General features: G+C 32.6%; 1 protein-coding gene across 4 annotated transcripts in view; it reads right to left on the bottom strand.

Moving 5' to 3' along the window:
* Positions 1 to 19,905, bottom strand: part of LOC127700346 (protein asteroid homolog 1-like) — a 35,880-nt gene that overhangs the window by 9,765 nt on the left and 6,210 nt on the right. For 2 of the 4 annotated variants that reach the window (XM_052203770.1, XM_052203769.1), the window contains exon 2: positions 5,333 to 5,379. The gene's annotated coding sequence lies outside the window, so the exon portion shown is untranslated. Of the gene's footprint in view, positions 1 to 574; positions 707 to 5,332; positions 5,451 to 19,905 lie in introns of those variants that run through there. The other 2 variants (XM_052203771.1, XM_052203772.1) reach the window with 2 other exon arrangements.

Here is a 19,905-nt window from a genome sequence, read left to right as displayed (position 1 = left end):
TGGTCATTGTTACTTTTTAAAAATTCCCTCTATCAGTTATAATTTTCAAGATAACAACCAAAACTGCGAAATTTGCCTTCAAAAATGACATTTCAGGAGCAATAACTCCAAAATATGTTGACTGATTTTTTTATTTTATAAATTAAGCAGGAGATAGACCTATACGTTATATTTTTAGCAACAGCGGCCATGTTTGTTAATAGATTTTTGTTTTAATAGATAGAATTGTAAAGCAATCAAATAACTACAGCTCCATGTTTTTAATATCTATAAAAATGATATTCCAAAATAATAATATGAAATGAAATGAAATCCATTCAAACTTGAAAATACTTCATTAAACTGCTTATGTTTGCAGACGACATATGACTGATGTCAGCGACTCCAGATGGTTTACAAAAATCTATTATCTATTGATTCTAGATAAATTAAATAAAAATTGTAAAATGGCAATAACTCCTACAAGGAGTCCACTGATAATTTCGGACCTGTTGACTAAATAGTAGATCTGCTGGTCAATTTCGCTATATACAGTTTCTTTCAATCTACTAACGTTTCAACAAAAAACACAAACATTAGTAAAAAGTGTTTTTCAGAGAGCAAAACTCCTATAAGGAGTCAACAGACGATTTTGGTCGTGTTGAGTGATTTGTCGATCTTGTCCTGCTGATCATTCTTGCATCTTATATTTTCTCTCTTCTATATTCTAGTTAACGAAAAAATAACAGAAAATGGAAAAGGCGTCTTTCAAGGGCAATAACTCCTATAACTGGAAATAAGTCTCAATAACTTTTGTGGGTCATCCTAAGGTATTAAAATATCAAAATATCATGACAATTTCCATACTTTAATTTTTTTAAATTATAACTTTTAGTAACCATGTAAATCATTTTAGTGTCTGTAACTTTTCATGTCTAGTGCTATATCTGTATGTCATTTTAATTTATTGTGTTTGTCAAATTCATGCCTTTTATCTTGAATAAATATATGTATATATATAATGAGTCAACTGACAATTTCAAATCTTAATATCTTCTTGGTCTCTGTTGTCATATACCGTAACAGTTTCTTTCTTAAAAAATAAAACTTGAATGTGTAAAATGGTCTAACAAGGGCAATAATTCCTATAGGAACCAACTGACGATTTCGATAATTTATATTAACTTATTTGTATACCATTCCCTGCTGATCATTTTTGGCATTTACAGTCACCTTTTAATAATTTAAGGTAAATAACCGAAATAGCAAAAAAAAAAACACCACACAAAAACGGTGAAAATCGTGAGTTAATTATAAGGGCAATAACTACTATAAGGAGTCTTCTGAAAGTTTTTGGTCTAAACGAAAGGAAGGCGGGTCTTTTAACGATCTGAACGTGTCTGTCCCCAGGCCGTGAGATTTTCTCTATCTACATGTATAACGGTGTTCAAGATAATAGACAATACTTGCATTTTACGCCTATGTTCTATTCTTAGTCTTGGCAGCCTTGTTGACTGGTAGGCGGGATAATCGGTCACATTTAAAAAATAAAATAACCTCAGCATGATTGTGGATAAGTTTGGTTCCATATAGCTCAGTAGTACTCAGTTGAGAAGATTTTTTGTAACGGACGACGACGACAGACGACGGGCGCCAAGTAATGTAATGGGAAATTCTTACACTGACCCTTTGATTGAGTGAGTGAGTAAGTGAGTTAAAAAGCAACCTTCTTACCTGAACTTTCACATAATTTTCATTACGGTCATAAAAAGGGAATATTTGGATCACATTCTTGAAGTTTTTCATGACATGTCAACTTGAAAGTGATGAGGAACATATAAGGTTGTTGTGAAGGAAGAATCCGGTTAATGGTTCTATTTCACAAAAGCACGACGTCACAATTAACTCAAATGCACACTAAGAATTTTGATGACATGTGAAATATGAGCTGCGTCGGATAGAAATCGACCGTATGCGAATGAATATCAATACATCTGTTATCTCGGGTTGAAAAATCTATATGCAAAGTATGTAACTGTTTGAAAATTGAGTTGTTATAAGAACCAAACAAAACAGACCAAAATTCATCTTTCATTTCGTATTTAAATGTTCCAAAATCAATGAAAGTCTTATACATGAACATGTATATGTGCACTTGCATAAGGTCGATTTTTATCCGACGCAGCTCAATTATGATAATATTAAGTTTAAGTTTGCTGATCATCTATATTCATTTTTGATTTCAATGACAAGAAACAAAATTACATAATTTCATATCTGTATGTTTAAAAGCATAGAAATATAATACGGTAAAAATGTCAAGTAATGAACGAAAATGATTTTTTTAAAGAAAAAAAAAACAAAGGAAAATATATATTGTGTGTTTTGTTTTAAAAACAAATGTTTTGTTGTTAAACAGTCGTTTTGAAATGAAATATCATTCGACTACCTTAGAAACGATTTGTCCTTTTTATGCCTTTCATTGATTGTTGTATGGTCCATCAAGATTGATATTGTTACGTTTTGATTAGTTTTGATTTGTGTTTTATTTAACTTTTCGTGGTTGAAATTAATCAGAATTGATGATAAAGGTATTAGAGGACGACCATTTGATATTCGGTGGGTTGGGGTTGGCCGGGGGGAGGTAGTGGATAGTTCGGGCTCGCTTTAGTTAGACTGATGGATTATTTGACTGTCAGTGGAGCGCTCGGCTTTGATATAGAAATTTCATTCATTAAAACTTTCCCGTCACACCACCACCACACTATTGTATGTTTTTTCATCTTTACTGACACTGATCATATTGCATTTGATTAAATCAATAAATAAAAAAAAACTCTTTGCACCCAAAGAAAAGAGCCACTCGGTATACCATCGTCCTGAGAACAAGATAAAAATTATAGTATGCCGTTCTTCGACGTTAAAAGCCAGGTACATGTACTCATTTGCATATTTCCCTGTAATGATCAGGAAAGGCTGTAAATGGCTGTGTTTGGATATACGCCAGAGGTGGCCTATGGTTATCCATAGGTACCTTTGGTTTGATATTCTATATATCAAAATATCAAACCATGGGTACCCAAAGATACCTATGGGTAACCATAGGCTGCCTTAGGCGTATATCCAAACACAGCCCATGTAGATTACTTTGAACATGCTAATAAAAACGTATTTCTTTTATATTCAAAACGCCTTCATTGATGATAAATGAATAAAACACAGATGGCAATTTTTCATTGTGTTCGTTATGATAAACTTCCCTATATAAAGTTAGAGATTTACATGTATCTACCGAAATGCGTAGATACCATCATTTACCTGACATACTGATTACACAATAAAATGACGATGCACTTTCCAATGTCACATAGGCTGTGTTTGGATATACGCCAGAGGTGGCCTATGGTTATCCATAGGTACCTTTGGTTTGATATTCTATATATCAAAATATCAAACCATGGGTACCCAAAGATACCTATGGGTAACCATAGGCTGCCTTAGGCGTATATCCAAACACAGCCATGATTATCTCTCTTACAATGGCTGTGTTTGGATATACGCCAGAGGTGGCCTATGGTTATCCATAGGTACCTTTGGTTTGATATTCTATATATCAAAATATCAAACCATGGGTACCCAAAGATACCTATGGGTAACCATAGGCTGCCTTAGGCGTATATCCAAACACAGCCCATGTAGATTACTTTGAACATGCTAATAAAAACGTATTTCTTTTATATTCAAAACGCCTTCATTGATGATAAATGAATAAAACACAGATGGCAATTTTTCATTGTGTTCGTTATGATAAACTTCCCTATATAAAGTTAGAGATTTACATGTATCTACCGAAATGCGTAGATACCATCATTTACCTGACATACTGATTACACAATAAAATGACGATGCACTTTCCAATGTCACATAGGCTGTGTTTGGATATACGCCAGAGGTGGCCTATGGTTATCCATAGGTACCTTTGGTTTGATATTCTATATATCAAAATATCAAACCATGGGTACCCAAAGATACCTATGGGTAACCATAGGCTGCCTTAGGCGTATATCCAAACACAGCCATGATTATCTCTCTTACAATGGCTGTGTTTGGATATACGCCAGAGGTGGCCTATGGTTATCCATAGGTACCTTTGGTTTGATATTCTATATATCAAAATATCAAACCATGGGTACCAAAAGATACCTATGGGTAACCATAGGCTGCCTTAGGCGTATATCCAAACACAGCCAATAATTACATAAATCTATTTCCTGAAAATTGTTTTTCAGAAAATCTTTGTCAATGTCTCGCGATTATCTCCCCTACAGCTGATTTACGTTTTATTTCTCTTTTCTCAAGCGGGGTCTTAGAATTGAAACAAACGAATAGGGAGAAAGAGTGGCACGGGGAGGGATTAGACTTTTTTCATTGTGTATGCAGGTATATAGACGCATACGGTATACACGTAGACGAGTCGCTAGCTATACAGAACGGGTCACTTTTATTATGTCAAAAATATTTTTTACCGAGGTAATATATTGCTGAATAGTTAGTTATTACACATGTAGTATGTCAATAGGTCATAACTTTCCATCTATGGTGATGTCTGTTACATGTAATACTGTACACTCTCCTATTATTTGATTATAATGAAAAATCTCATCAGGTTAACATGGTTAACTTTTAAAATATTTGCAACGCCGGGATATTGGAACGCTGTACTTTTATTGATAGACCGATAGTTCATATTGATTAAAAGAAGCCAGACAAAATTGCTCATATTGATCAGCAGATTTAATAATTCAATTAACAACAAACGATTATAATTAGAAAGGGGGCTTTAGAAACAGAAGAAGAAAAAATCGTTATATCTTCGCACTTACTGTATACGAATACGAATACGATTACGAAAGTTTTATTTTGATTCGGTTCACATATAACAATACAAACATAAGCTCTTAAGAGCTTTTTACCGAATATAAAGTAACACAAACACAACATTAAAACACACAACATGCAGATAGGATATATAACAGCACAGTCATATTGAAATACATGCAAAGCACTATTAAAATACATATCTAAAGCCAAAGCTGAAGCACAACTAAAATTTAAGCACAATTAAAATTAAGCACAAATAAAATATAGCACACATGCAAAAATATAAGGCATAATAACATGTCAGAGCAACTTCTAAAATATGAAAAAGCTTATCTACAAGCAGAACAACAACATTTTGAACCATTCCAAGACTGTATAAGGCTCTTAAATTGAGAAAACCTGTTTTCAGTCCTGAAATGGTCAGGTAGGCTGTTCCACAGAGTAGCAGCTGCAAATTTAAAACTTTTCTTACCAAACTGTGTAGTTTTTACATGCGGTGTATCCAGTATATTACTATATCTGAAAGAATATTTACAATCTTTTACATTTAATAAATCATGTAAACAGACAGGTGTTAATTTATTGACTATATTAAAAGTTTCAATTGCCATTGATCTTTGTCTTTTAATATGCAGTGAAGGCATCTTAGCCTTTTCAAGCAACTGTTGATATGAGCTTGAATGGTCTTCGTACACAAACCTTAGTGCTCTTTCTTGCACTTTTTCTAATTTTTTTGAATTTTTCTCGGTACAAAAATGCCATGCCAAAGGGCAGAAATTGAAGTTTGACAAAATAAATGTATGGAAAATAGTAAGCTTACTTAGCTTGTTCAGATAAGCTCCCAAACGTTTCATAATATTTTGTTGCTGAGATGCCTTCCTGCATATTTTACCAATATGAATATCAAAATTTAGCTAATAATCTATGTCAATGCCAAGTAATTTGACAGCTGACTCACACGAAAGATCAGCACTTTGGATACGTATAGATGGATTTTTGTTATATGTCTCTTTCCAAACTGCTAAGACCTGAAATTTGTCGGGGTTTGCCTGCATTTTATTTATTTTATTTATTTTGAACCACTCAATAAGTTTGAGTGATTCAGATTCCAAAGTAGAAATAAAATTATAAAGTATAAAGTATTGTCATCTGCATAATTATAAAGTATTGTCATCTGCATGATTATACAGAGTTCCATTTTTTATAAATAAGAAAATATCATTGATAAAAACATTGAAAAGTATGGGCCCCAGGATAGAACCCTGGGGAACCCCCCTTATGAATGTCAGCCCAACTGCTAAGAATACTATTTATTTTAATTTGTTGTTTCCTGTTTGTCAAACAAGATTTAAGTAGTGAAATAGAATGAAAAGTGACACCATATGCTGATAATTTATCAAGCAGAATTGCATGTGGTAGGCAATCAAAAGCCTTTGAAAGGTCCATTAAAACAGCAGCTATATAATGGTTTTTATCTAATGCTGCACGCCAATCTTCTAGCAGTCGTAACAGTGTGGTCTGACACCCATGGCCACGTCTAAAAGCACACAGATAGGGATGAAAAATAATTTCAAAAAAATCACCAAGTTGAATTTCAAAAACCTTTTCATAAATTTTAGAAAAAAATGATAGAACGCTGACAGGCCTATAATTGGCTTTGTCAAGTTGGTTGTTTTTCTTGTGCAGTGGTGTTACTTGAGCCTGCTTGAGTCTATCAGGAAATACTCCAGTTTCTACGAATAGATTTATAAGTGTTGTTAACTGTGGCACAATTATCGGTTTACAATGTTTCACTACTTTTGCTGGTATGCCATCTACTCCAGTAGTTTTTTTTAATGTTAATTTTGTAGGAAGTTGGTAGTTTGTGGTAAGGAGAGTCTATTCAGTTTCAGGTAAACTTTTTCTATATTTTAAATCATGAAAGCATGATTTATTTATAAGTAATAATTGGGATTTGAACCTGCTTTGAGTAAAACGAGAACATTTAGTTCGGTAGTCCTTTATCAGTTTTGTGCCAATCTGATATTAATATAAGCCTAAAAATCATATTTATTTTTCTGAATCTAATCAAATATTCTCGGTTTAAATATTTTTACCTAAAATGCAATTGATGCATTACTCATAATGCATAAACAATAATTTAATGTATAGAATGGAAGCACGTAGCCTTATTTCATTAATATTACAATAAAAAGGTGAACTGTTCAGTGCTTCTTTATTAAATTCATTGATGCAATCATTTTCATTTGATTATTTTTTTACTTATAAATAACACAACCTACTAATATGTAGCTTTAAAAAAACTTTGATACAAATTCGTACCGAGTAGTATTTAAAGGGAAAATCCGCGACTTTTTACTTATCATCTAAATATGTTCATCTACACATAAAAAACATATTCACAAAGTTTTAAATTTGGAGAAAATCAAGTATTTGTAACTTTTTTGGTTGACATACGTTAGTGGGTTGTGTAACTCGAATAATTCAGCACCCTCTATCCACTACTTTTCTCGAGGAATGGGGTGATCGTAGTGATCGTAATATAACGACTGGATTATTCGGGTTATGGGTTGTGACGTTTTAACCCGATTTGTTGAATGCTGGGAAAAACTAAAATCTGTTAAAGTCTTAATTGCTTATCGAAATTTGACGTAATTAAAAGCGCATAGATGACCGTTTCTCGTAGCTAATAACCACATTATAAGAAGGAAAGAAAATGAACACACGTGTACCGTTTTGCATTGATTTAATAAAACTTCCTATATAAAATATATAAATATTTCCGAATTAATTTCATAAATTATTGTTGAGATTTTCTTATAAAATAACTATTGAAAATTTTTTCCGCTTTTATTTTCATTAATAATTTCGGCTACCATTTCAACGCAAAATCTGTGTGATTAGAGTGTGTATATTATTTGGTAAAGTCATTGTTTATTTCTCAATTTAAAAACAATTCGTTTGAACTTCACCTTGTAGCAATTTAGCCTCAAGTGTAAATGTTGTCATCATGTATGGATTAACAGAAAGAGTATTGCGTGTTTAATACACCAAGATTAAATACCCGATGACAATAGAGATACAATAATTAAATTGTATAAGTTAATTGAAAATAATATTCATTTTTTTAATTCCGGAAGTGTATACAATATTAAAATGGAACAATTTTCGATTACGTTCTTTGCAATTAGCATTAAGATTCAAATATGAAGTTAAAAGAATAGAACTTTTAATATTAAAAAAATAAATGTTATATTTTCCCAATTAATAATAATTGCACATCTGTTTAATTTACTTTACCGGAATTCTTTAACTTGTATTTATAAATCTGGCGATGTATAAATTCTAACAAGTGCAAACAATCGTAAAACTATCGCAATTATAATCCAAATTAGTACATGTAATACAGTAGTAGTAGTAATTAAAGGCATAGCTTAGTAATGTATTACTGATATTGACAATTTTAGAACAGTTCGTCCCAACCTCGTTGTTCTTGAAACAAGCTTTACTAGTTTAAGTTTCCTGATGTATAAGCGCCATTGAGGATGAGATACAGAGGTTCTTTCTAACAGACAAAGCAGACTAATCGAATATCGTTTGTTTGTTTGTTGGGGCAGATGAATCAAACGATGATGGTAGAAAGAAATATGAGCGTCATGTGGCAAATATTACATGAATGTCGGACCATGAGTTGTCAATCTGTATGAACAGATTTTTTTCCAAAACAACCATTTTGAGTAGGAATTTTTACATGCTATACTCGTACTAGTATTACAGGGTTCTCATGTCGTTTGACTCAGACACACATCTTTTACTTTAAGATGTATGAAAGGTTCTATATATATATATGTATCTTTAAAATGTAACAATAATCAAACGCCTAGGCAATGACTAAACGGGTATGAAGTTTTCATACATATTTATTTTTATTTACACAATCATTAACAAACAAAATAAATTCAACAAAGAAACACAGTGACACTACGATATAACAAATGAGATACATAATTATTTTTAACCATGCTATGCAGAAACTTAACACATCAAGTGAAGTGCACTTGAATACCAATTAGGTATACGATGCGTGATTTTGTATAACCAAAAATATCAAAGCGAGCAATATAACTTTGTCAAGAAAACATTTTTTTTTCACTATGCCTCTCTTTATCTCCGCTCCTTTACAGTAACTATTTCCCCTTTCGTCGCTCATTCTCTATATTGTTCTCTATTCGGTTATTTTTTTTTTCACTATGCCACTCTTTATCTCCGCTCCTTTACAATGACTATTTCCCCTGTCGTCCTAATCTTTATAAAGATAGGGACATTAGACATAGAAGGAGCTCTCTAATCTTCAATAAATTAATATTGATAGTGACGATAAGTGCTGCATTACTTTATATTTGCATGTTTGTCAATCGACAAAAGCTTATATTTAAAAAAAAAAAGGTCCTGAATCATGCCAAAACAGTATTTCTTTCATGTTTATAAATTTCTTTTTTAACTTATTATCAGCAAAAATAGTGGATAATAATTATCAGAATATCATTCATTAACAGGTGGAATTATAATTTCGAACACGCACAAGATAAACAACGTTCATTATGTCTTTTCAGACACAAATATAAATTGTACACAGGATGTATATTACAGTAAACTGGTCCGCCATTCCATGGGCAGAATCAATTTGCGCCAATTACAGTTTTGAAAAGGTATCAATTGCGCCACTCTTTATTTTTCGGATGATATCAATTGCGCCAATAAATAGAATCAAATTGCGCCACATTCATCCGTACATTTTTACCTATAGCATAAATGTAACATGTACTGTGAATAACCTATCAACTTTAGATTAAACTCAACCCTCATCAAAATTGAGAAAAAATCACCAAGAAATAAATTGTTCAGTAACAGAATAGTTTTTCACATGTAAAGATGTCTGATATATCGTTCAAGAAAATAATGTTTGATAGAGGAAAACCTGTCATCGTTGTCGAAGAACACAAATTTCGTCAGGCATTTGTTCAGAAAAATAGAGAAATTAGATGGAGATGTACAGTTAAGTCGTGGTGTGCTATTTACAGATGAATATAGTACAGTTATATTGAGTAGGGAATTACATCATTTACATGAAACTTATACTCAGAACTAGAAAGACAGATTTTGAAAACAGCATGCAAATGAAAAGCAACTGATATATTAATACAGTGTAACCTGCCTAATCCGACACCTGAGTATTCCAACATCCTGCTTTAACCGACACATTTTCATGGTCGCAAAATAGGCCTATCCTTGCAGAAAAAACCTGAGTATTCCGACACCCTGCTTAATCCGACATTTTTTCTGGTCCCCCAGTGTGTCGGATTAATTCTGAGCATCTTCAAAATTGACGAGGAAAATTTAGAAAAAAAAAGATTTTGAATATCTCAATTCATGTACAACGAAAGAAGGAAACTGCACTCATCTCAACCAAAAAATCAAGCCAATTTCACAGAATTCTTGGTGATATTGGTGTTGTAACAAACGAAGACGATGACTTTGTTTTGTGTAAAATTGATTATAAATAAATAATTTCATTTTTAAAATTGGCGCAATAAGATGATTTTTTCAATTGGCGCAAATGATACCTATAGTTTTCAAAATGAAGTGGCGCAGAAGTAGCATTGGCGCAAATAAGTTCATTTTTGGCGTAAAAAGATATGGCCCCATTCCATCTAGTGTAGCGTTAAGTGAACACAACAGGGGTCCATTTTGATATTACAGCTGATAGTTTTATGGTTCAATAAATGTTACCTGTGCACACCGGGTACCTCAATAAAAGAGGCCATGAATGGACCTGTATTATATAAATGTGTAATACGAATTTTTAGTCGACAGGATGTCACTGCATGGAATACCCAAGGACTTATATCTAATATACGTCCTTAGAATACCTAACTGAATGTATCGATCTGACGGTAAACGGACAGAAAGTCACAGGACAAAAAGTCACAGGACATAAAGTCACAAATTTGATAGGACAAAAAGTCACAAATAATTTGTTGACAATTGTTTGAATATATAAGAGAAAGATCTTCAAATATTTTGTTTTTATTACATATATTCATTTTTAAGTTTAGGAAATTGTTCATAAGCCTTGATAAATGAAAATTTATTAAATCTTAATCATGCAAAGGATATATTTCTTGGCACAATGAAGCCATTTCAGTACCAAGCCACTTTGACATTTTGTTTTCATAACAATTATTTGCTCATTATTGATATTTATTGAATAAATTTTAATTACAAAGTTGCTTCATATATAATAGTTCAAGAAAAAAACAAAAATTTTATTTTCTAAATTAGCGTTTTCTTGTTCAAAGAAAAATAATCTCAAAACTGAGTTGTGACTTTTTGTCCTGTGACTTTTTGTCCGTGACTTTTTGTCTGTGACTTTTTGTCCTGTGACTTTCTGTCCTACATTCGCTCTGACGCGACCTCTATAAATAATTCATCTAGTCTGACATGCCTATTATCAATTCTGGAGAAAATTGAAACATTTATAAAAAGATAACGTATTACTAAATAAAATTTTAAAAGAAAAAAAAACTATTAATTGTTCACCGAACATACCAGATAGGGTCACACGTTAAACTGTAAAGTATCTTTATAAGTGACCGTTCTTAATTGATCCCGTATCAATTTGATGTCATTTAAAGCTTAGTTTAAAAAAAAAACACTTTTGATAAAACAAACCTTATATGAAAAAAAAAATTGAGATGTCCGATATTTCGATATTTACATATCTATAACTTGGGAATATTATACTATATCAACATATTATGTCCCAGCTAAAACCTCTTCCTAACATTGCTCCTTGTCAATAGCTGTTAAACATCATAATAAAAAAAATGTTTTTCATCGTATAACTTTATTAATTTAAAAAATTATCTGGTCTAATACGGAACTATTCTTTATATATACCAAATGCACTGTATATAAAAGAGACATACTAATTAATCTTTCGTAAATCAGTGACTGTTACAAGAACACTGAATTTGCTTTTTTTATAATTGAAATGTCAATAGCTGCTAAATATCATAATAAAAAAATGTTATTTATCGTATAACTTTATTAATTTAAAAAATGATTTTGTCTTATTACGGAACTATTCATTATATAAACCAATGCACTTTATATAAAAGAGGCATACTAATGAATCTTTTGTAAATCAGTGACTGAAACAAGCAACAACAACAAATGGAAGTTTTTAACGACCTTGACTGGATATACATCCCTCGCACGGTCGGCTCGGTGCCCGAAGGCGTTTGGTGAGCGTTTAAATAATTTTGTGCCATCGGTCAGGAACAGGTGGAGGACGCCATTTTGGTAGGCCGCCATCTTGGTTTTGTGAGTTGTTTTGGTTTTTCTTTTGTTGACTATTTTGATGTTATGTCTTCACAACAGCTGTTTTCAGGGCCAGATTGGTCAGCTTGGCAGCCCGCTAACCTCGATGATGGAGTACTGGTAGATGAGTCTCGGACGTAGTATTAACGATGACAGGAAGCATTATCAGGACCAAAGTCGTGAGACAGTGAAATGGTGGTCCATCATCTAACACCTAGGATACAGCCCTCGGACGTCACTCGGCATACCACTCCCCCATCCATAATGGGTTTTGGAGTGTATGTTGACGCGGGAATTAGCCCTACGCGGATTATAGCCTAACGTAGTCTGTACAGCGTTGGATTGGTTTCTGTCATCGAAAGTAGTAAGTCGTTGATCCATCTAACAATAAACCCTCATCGAAGATAGCGGGTAAAGGAGAGCTGACCCAGCACGTCCGTTCAGTTGTAATGACTGAGACGTGACTGTATGTGATGTGATTGTAATGACTGAAACAAGAACACTGCATTTGCCTTTCTTATAATAGACCAGTTTCACATAAGCGACTCATCAACCCTGATCTCGAAATCATATGCGCGTTTTAGTTTTAATCCCGCGATAAATAACGATATCATACGTGACAGGAGGTTATCCAATTTACCCTTATATTTGACAACACAATAATAAATACCGATAATACACATCTCTCTCTCTTGGTGTGTGCTGGAGGCAGGTAAACAGATGATACCAGTACACAGTATGTTTGTCACGGCGAACGTAGCTATTATGTATTGTACATGTACAGGGATTTTAAACGTGTAGAAATATATGCGTATTAATTAAACATGTTAGATTTTTATAACAAATGATGTAGTTTTTTTCAATATTAAATTTTTTTTATACAGCTGTCATTACTTATATTGATTAATCAGCATGCGTTCATGTATACATTTACTTCCTCATAACATATTGTATTTCAACGCTCTAACATTTTGAGTGTCTCTAAGAACAGGTAATGCAATTATATATTCTTTAGAACATGTACCGGGTATTTGGTTTTATTATTAGAAAATGTGGACATATCCTTCTGACGTAGTACTAGTTAAATCCTTGTTATGTAAAAATTGTCTGTTTACTTTAACATTCTGATTAATAATGAATGAATTTACAATAAGATATCATTATCAGTAATTGAATATCCTGCTTTACCATAAAATAAGATCAAGTTGCTGAATGACCCCCTCCTAAATTATTAAAATATATCTTGTTGCATTAACCGTAATATCTCAGTGTAAATTAGGTACATGTATCTTATACAGAAATAGGGTTTACATTTTTAACATCTATATTAGGGGATGACCATTTGAATTTCGGGGGGGGGGGGGGGGGGGGGGATCTTTTAGAAAATGAATATCCTGTCCTAGTAAGAGCTGAAAATAAATAATTTTGCCCACGGCAAGATGAAAAATGAAAAATCTGCATCACAAAATGCAGGAAATAATTGTGTACAAAAGTTAAATAAATTTTCGCGCAGCAAAAAAAAGTAGAATGCGTAGCAACTGGGATATTAAATCGTGATTGACAGTATAATATTCCCAGGTAGCAACAGATGACGATGAATATTCAATCCGAAAAAATCCTTCTGGCTTCCGTCAGAATATCAAATGGTCGTCTCCTTTTCAGCAACTGTATGTAGGAACGGGTACGTTTTTATCAATTGTCACCTGGTGAGATTGTACAAGGTATAACTAGGATCACACATGGCTATAAGGTGTTAATTGACTTCTTAATTTATCAGTGACCTATTATATGGATATGAAGTAACCCCCGCTTATTTTTCTAATTTATTCTTCCCGCTAAGTGAACGACCTCAGCGGGAATCCAAGCATTTCTTCGTGACAATTAAAGGTACAAAGTCAGGCGGCATATTAGGTAGTCTATTACTAAAACCCACAACACAACAGTAGTCCTTTTAAAAATCTTTTAATGTGTCATTGTTGATAAAGTTGTCTCGTCAATATATATTTTGATTCAAATGATGCTCGTGTACATATAAACGCAAACACTTAATCAGGTGATAGTTTTTCCAGGTCTACATGCATGGTCACTGCTTACATCAACCGTAAGCCCCCAGTCGATGAATTCTCGGGAATTATCGCGTGATTTCACATTTTGGCTAATAAGTTAGACATGCGCAGTTAAATGTGAAACTGGCGTATTGAAACTTTCTTCCTCATCAAATTTATATATTTTTTAATCAACGAGATCTTATCATATAAGGATTTGATAACTATAGCTATCAGAACTGCTAGGTTATTTTGTTATTAAAAAAGTATAATTACCATAAAATTTCCCTCGAAACAAGATTTTTCAAAATGGTCTTCACACACCAACTTGTGCTTGTTATAGATGAAACTATTTGCTGTTAGTTTAAGGTTGTACAACCATGTCTGATACAATTCTTTCTTTTTTGCGGGATCGGGAAAACTATGTAGACTTTTGTCATAACCTTGTCGGACAGAATAACCGTACGCTTGACACTTTTGACTTTTGACACTGAATTACGTCTACGGTCACGGTTTTTAACGCACGGTTGGCAAATCCCCGATTCTTTTGGTTCTTTGTGGTTTATAGATATCACGTGACTTTTAAGATCGGGAATGTCGACAAGAAAAGAACGATACTTAATTTTAAAAATCGATTTTGATCTCTTTACATAGAGAATAAAACTTTTTTTATTTATGAACATGTGATTTTTTATACTTAAAAAACAAAATATCAATTTTTTCATTTTTTTGCGGAGTTTCCCTTTAAGTATCGGGAATTATTCGTTTATCAAGGCTTTTGCACATTTAAACCCGCTCAATTTGTTTGCACAAGTCCCAAGTTAGGAACCATTTGTTCAGTGATTGTCATTTTATGCTGTAGTTCATAAGTGTTTCTCGTTTCTCGTTTTTCATATAGATTAGACCGTTCATTTTCCTGTTTGAATGGTTTGACACTTAACATTTTTTGGCTCTACAAAGCTTGCTGTAGGCTCTGTGTTGAAGGCCGTAATTTGACCTATAATAATGGATTTCTTGTTACAAATTGTGACTTGGATGGAGAGTTGTCTCATAAGAACTCATACCACATCTTCTTATATCTGTTTTGGGCATAAAATATCAAATTTTATTATTGTCGACATTTTTATTCCTTTTGTCTTGCATAAACATTTTTACAAGCTGACCACAAGTTGACGCACATCAAAGCCATGCTCGCAAATAACTTTATCGAGAGATAAATAAAACAAAGGCAAAATGATCTGTCCTTTTATAGTCTTTGTAAATGAGAACAACACATTTGGTGATACATATTTAGCACTTGTCTTTGTAATTGTTAATTACTAAGAATAAAAAAAATATTGTTTTATCAGTTGTTATGTAAGTTGGCTCGTGTCAATCGGTTCACTGATTTTTCGGCATTATCAAAGAAAAACCTGCACGTTCCAAATATTTTTCAATTACTCATTTATTGTGTGTTTCTTTGAATTTATGTATTAAAAATCAATCTCTATCATAATATGAAAACAATATACAAGTAACAGCATCCCTTCTCGTCATAAGCAGGGGATGATCCAGAACCTTGATGTCTGGGGGGGGGGGGGGGGGGGGGGGGGGTCGGGGCACCATGAAACCAATATTAAACATTTATTTAGAATTGTTTATATATATATATACTTTTTCACTTTTTTGGTCTTTTTGGAAAATTTTGTTTGTGCTGTATTTAGACCCCTCTACAAAGAAATTTGTTTTGCATGCGGTTTTTATCCAACGCAATCATAGGTTTGAACGTTGTTTTCAATTTAGACTTGTATATATATATATATATATATGCGAGTGTGGGTGGTAATGGGTTTTTCTTTGGAAAGGGGGGGGGGTGAGATCATCATTTCTATAGTTTATATATGTATATATATTACAATTTCACTCTATTCTTTAGCCATTTTTTTCTATTATATTCGTCCTAAACATGCATGTAATATTTGACACTGGACGTTAAGCAACCAACAGTCAATCAACATAGTCATTATACTTCATCACATCTGTATTCTGCTATTTCTATTTTTTGTCTCATTATTCTCTTCTGTAAACCCCATTCATACCCTCATAAATGGTGACCCATTCATAACCTCATACATGTACATCGGGTAATTTAAACAGGAAAAATATACCGACACATATTATTGTACGCTTGGTCTAAATGTTTAAGCCCAAGATAATGTTATAAAGTATGTATTATATAAATACAGTAGTATTTCATTAATTATTATATATAGGAGGGGCGAATATATATATTAGACAATGCAAATCCAATCCATATTGTGTGGATAAGGGAAAAAATACGACATTCAGTTTAAAAACAAAATCTAGTGTGAAAAAAATGTGTTGTTGAGTAAAGTCACAAATAAAACAGTTCCGAAAAAAGAAATTCACAAGAAATGGTAATGTAACGGAATTTTGTTATGAAGGCATATTCCATTTATCGATACAAACATTCTTGGCAATAAACATTTATTTGTACATATTCTTTAAAAAAAAATCAGTAGAATGTATTTTTGGAGTGGGGTGTTAAAGATATTTTAATCTGACAACACGAATTAATCAGACAACACGAATGTATAGTTGTTAATTTCTGTGTCATTTGATCTCTTGATGAGAGATCATACCACATGCATCTCCTTATTTTTATATGTGTTTTTAGATTTATTTTTTGTTTTATGTCCAAACAAAATGTGCTGCCTTGGGTTCAATATCCTTCCTATTTTCGGTTTTTGAAAAAGATGCATTTAATAAACAATTTCGGCTACTTTTTCTTATTCATTATACAATTAAGACAGCGTCACCGAAAAATATTTGTTGACTAATGTAAAGCGTTCCGAATTCACTCCACATTTCTGAATTTATCAACATGATGCCAAGATGAAAGAAATTTCAAATGTTCAGTCAAAACAAAAAATACCCTTTTCAGCCAAAATGATCCTTAGGAAAGGATGCACACAAGAGCTAACAGTTCACCTTTTGTTATATTGAACCGATTTGAAAGTCAAACGTAACGACGTAACGTACTATATTTTGATAGACACATTCCGTATTTCCCCAAATGAATGCTTGGATGATAATGGGTTTTCTTTTATTATTATTTGAAAATTAAGTCCTGGTAAATTTTTACAACAGAAAAACCATCGAAACCATTTTTAGTTTGACAGTCTATTGTTGACGACTTTTTTTGATTATTTGTATGGTTGAGTTGCTGTCTCCCTAGCGTATCTATCACATCTCCTTTTATTCTTATAGTGTTTTCGTATATGTACGCGACTTTAATATCGTCATTAAAATAAGAAGATGTGGTATGATTAACAAATTCGAATATTTATAGTATATAACCTCGCTATTTTCATGATCACAAAACTGTTCAATGTGTGTGACATTGATCTTCAGTTATGACATTTTTTTTAATTTGAGTTATTGACAAACAATCGCAGTTTTTACACGATCCTTCGTTCTCCATTCCGTAAAAAAGTATTTCCTTCTCGCACTTTAACGGTCTTTTTTCCTCAATTATTTTTAAAAGAATTTCAAAACAATTGATGGACTTTTTCAAAAAGATGTTTGTCTCATCTGTAAGCTAGAGTAATATTGTGTTGTACATATACATGCATGTTGAAAAAAAATGTAGATATCTATAACAAATTTAGCAGTTTATATATTGATTCATGGTATTCATATTATCAGAAGTCCATTACTAGTTATCAGAAGTGCTTTTTCAAAATTATTTGTAGGGCTTGATACAAATTATTTAACGAATGTCCAAGTGGATAGTCTACTGAGAAACGTTACGCAGTGCTGGTAATTCATTTACCTTTATAATTTTAATTTTTACATCGAAAATCCCCGAAATGACAAATGTAAAATACAAACGGGAAAACTAATGTCCTGATTTATGTACAATACTATTATGTAAAAAAACGAAAAATAAAAATGATATACAGTAACAAATTTGAACAACAATGTGACTGATTACAGCAGGGGCGGATACAGCAAACGGGTGTTCCAACTTATTTTCCCCTTGACATGTTATATGAAGTGCGCAACGTCCGGGGATATGGGTTAGCAACACCCAGGGGCTATGGGTTTTGTAACGACGTGCGTTAACCAATCAAACTCCTAGAAATATACTAAGCCGGGGATAAGATTAAATTATACCTCAATTTTATATATATATATATATATATCGGTGCGTGCCTGTGTATGTGTGGGTGGATGTGTGTGTCTGGGGCCTGTTTATCGAAATTGTCCTAAGATCGGTCCTAAGAATTTCTTAGGACAGAAATTAGGATAAAGTTAGGACCGACATGTCTCAGCATGCACATCGAAGCTATTTAAGGATTATCTTAGCTAGGGTGTTCTAACCGCTGTCCTAAGTATTGGCGTAAAATAAAAATAGCAAATTAAAAATGAAAAACATGAATATTGTATCAAATTTAATCTATAACTATAATTTAAAAAAAGATTAATGATTAAAAAACAATTATTAGTTTTGAATAAAAGGTAATAAATATTTTTTATATCATAATTGTACATTTAAACTCTATGAAACAAAACATAACTACGTTTTATATAAGAATTGAACAAACTAATTGTTAATAGTTAAAATTTAATATATAATTGGTAAAAGATGAGCTGAATTCGAAGTGTCACGGTTTCATACTTAAAAGTTCAAAGGCAAATCTCGTGCATCTTTTATATAATACTGAGTGCTTCAACTATTTTATTACTGAAAATAACATACGTGTGAATATGAGCAAGAGACGAAATTCGAATTTTACCGATGCAAAACTACAGACTCTCCTGGACGATGAATTTTGACAATTTGAAAAAAAGGCAGGACAGGAGTTTGGAGTAAAAAAAAAGGCAGAATGACTATTTATGTAAAAAAAGTCAGGATAAAGTAATAAAAAAGGACCGAATAGAGTGAAAAATAAAAAGGAAGGACAGAGAAAATTTTTTCATCCTAGCCCCTCCCCCCCCCTCGGCCATAAAAATCAAATGGTAGCTCCCTAAAGTAAATGCAACCAATACAGGACATATTTATTTATAAAATAACCATCCTAAATATATCCTAAAGTTAGGACCATCCTAAGACCATCTTAAGACACCTAAATTGGTATCCTAAAGTTAGGACAATTCCTAGGATTTTCCTAAGTTGCGACATGTTTGATAAACCCACTTAGGACTAAGATATGTCCTAAGTTGGTCTGAGGACACGTCCTAATCCTAAGACTGCTTCGATAAACAGGCCCCAGGGCCTACCGTGCGAGGTCTTTTTAGCCAGTCAGGTCGTTTAACCAAGCCATCATTATTGCAGACTGAAATTTATCTTATATATTCACAGAATAACCCAAAAACTCTTTTACATGCAGTCAGCAATCACTTAACACAATCGTAACCACGCTTCAATTTTTCGTTTGACATTTCCTTCTTTTCGACAATGAACGCCAGTATTATAATTTTACACAGTTTGAATAGTTCATTGAGCTGTTAATCTATAATTTACAATTTTCAGTAAGAATAAACTTTTTACACAATGAATTCAACTAGTGTTAACATTATCTACATCAATTTTATTATTTAACACAGAAAT

Source organism: Mytilus californianus, unplaced genomic scaffold (genome assembly GCF_021869535.1).
Source record: "Mytilus californianus isolate M0D057914Y unplaced genomic scaffold, xbMytCali1.0.p SCAF_5, whole genome shotgun sequence".
Taxonomy (NCBI): domain Eukaryota; kingdom Metazoa; phylum Mollusca; class Bivalvia; order Mytilida; family Mytilidae; genus Mytilus; species Mytilus californianus.
This window is presented reverse-complemented; position numbering and strand designations above follow the sequence as displayed.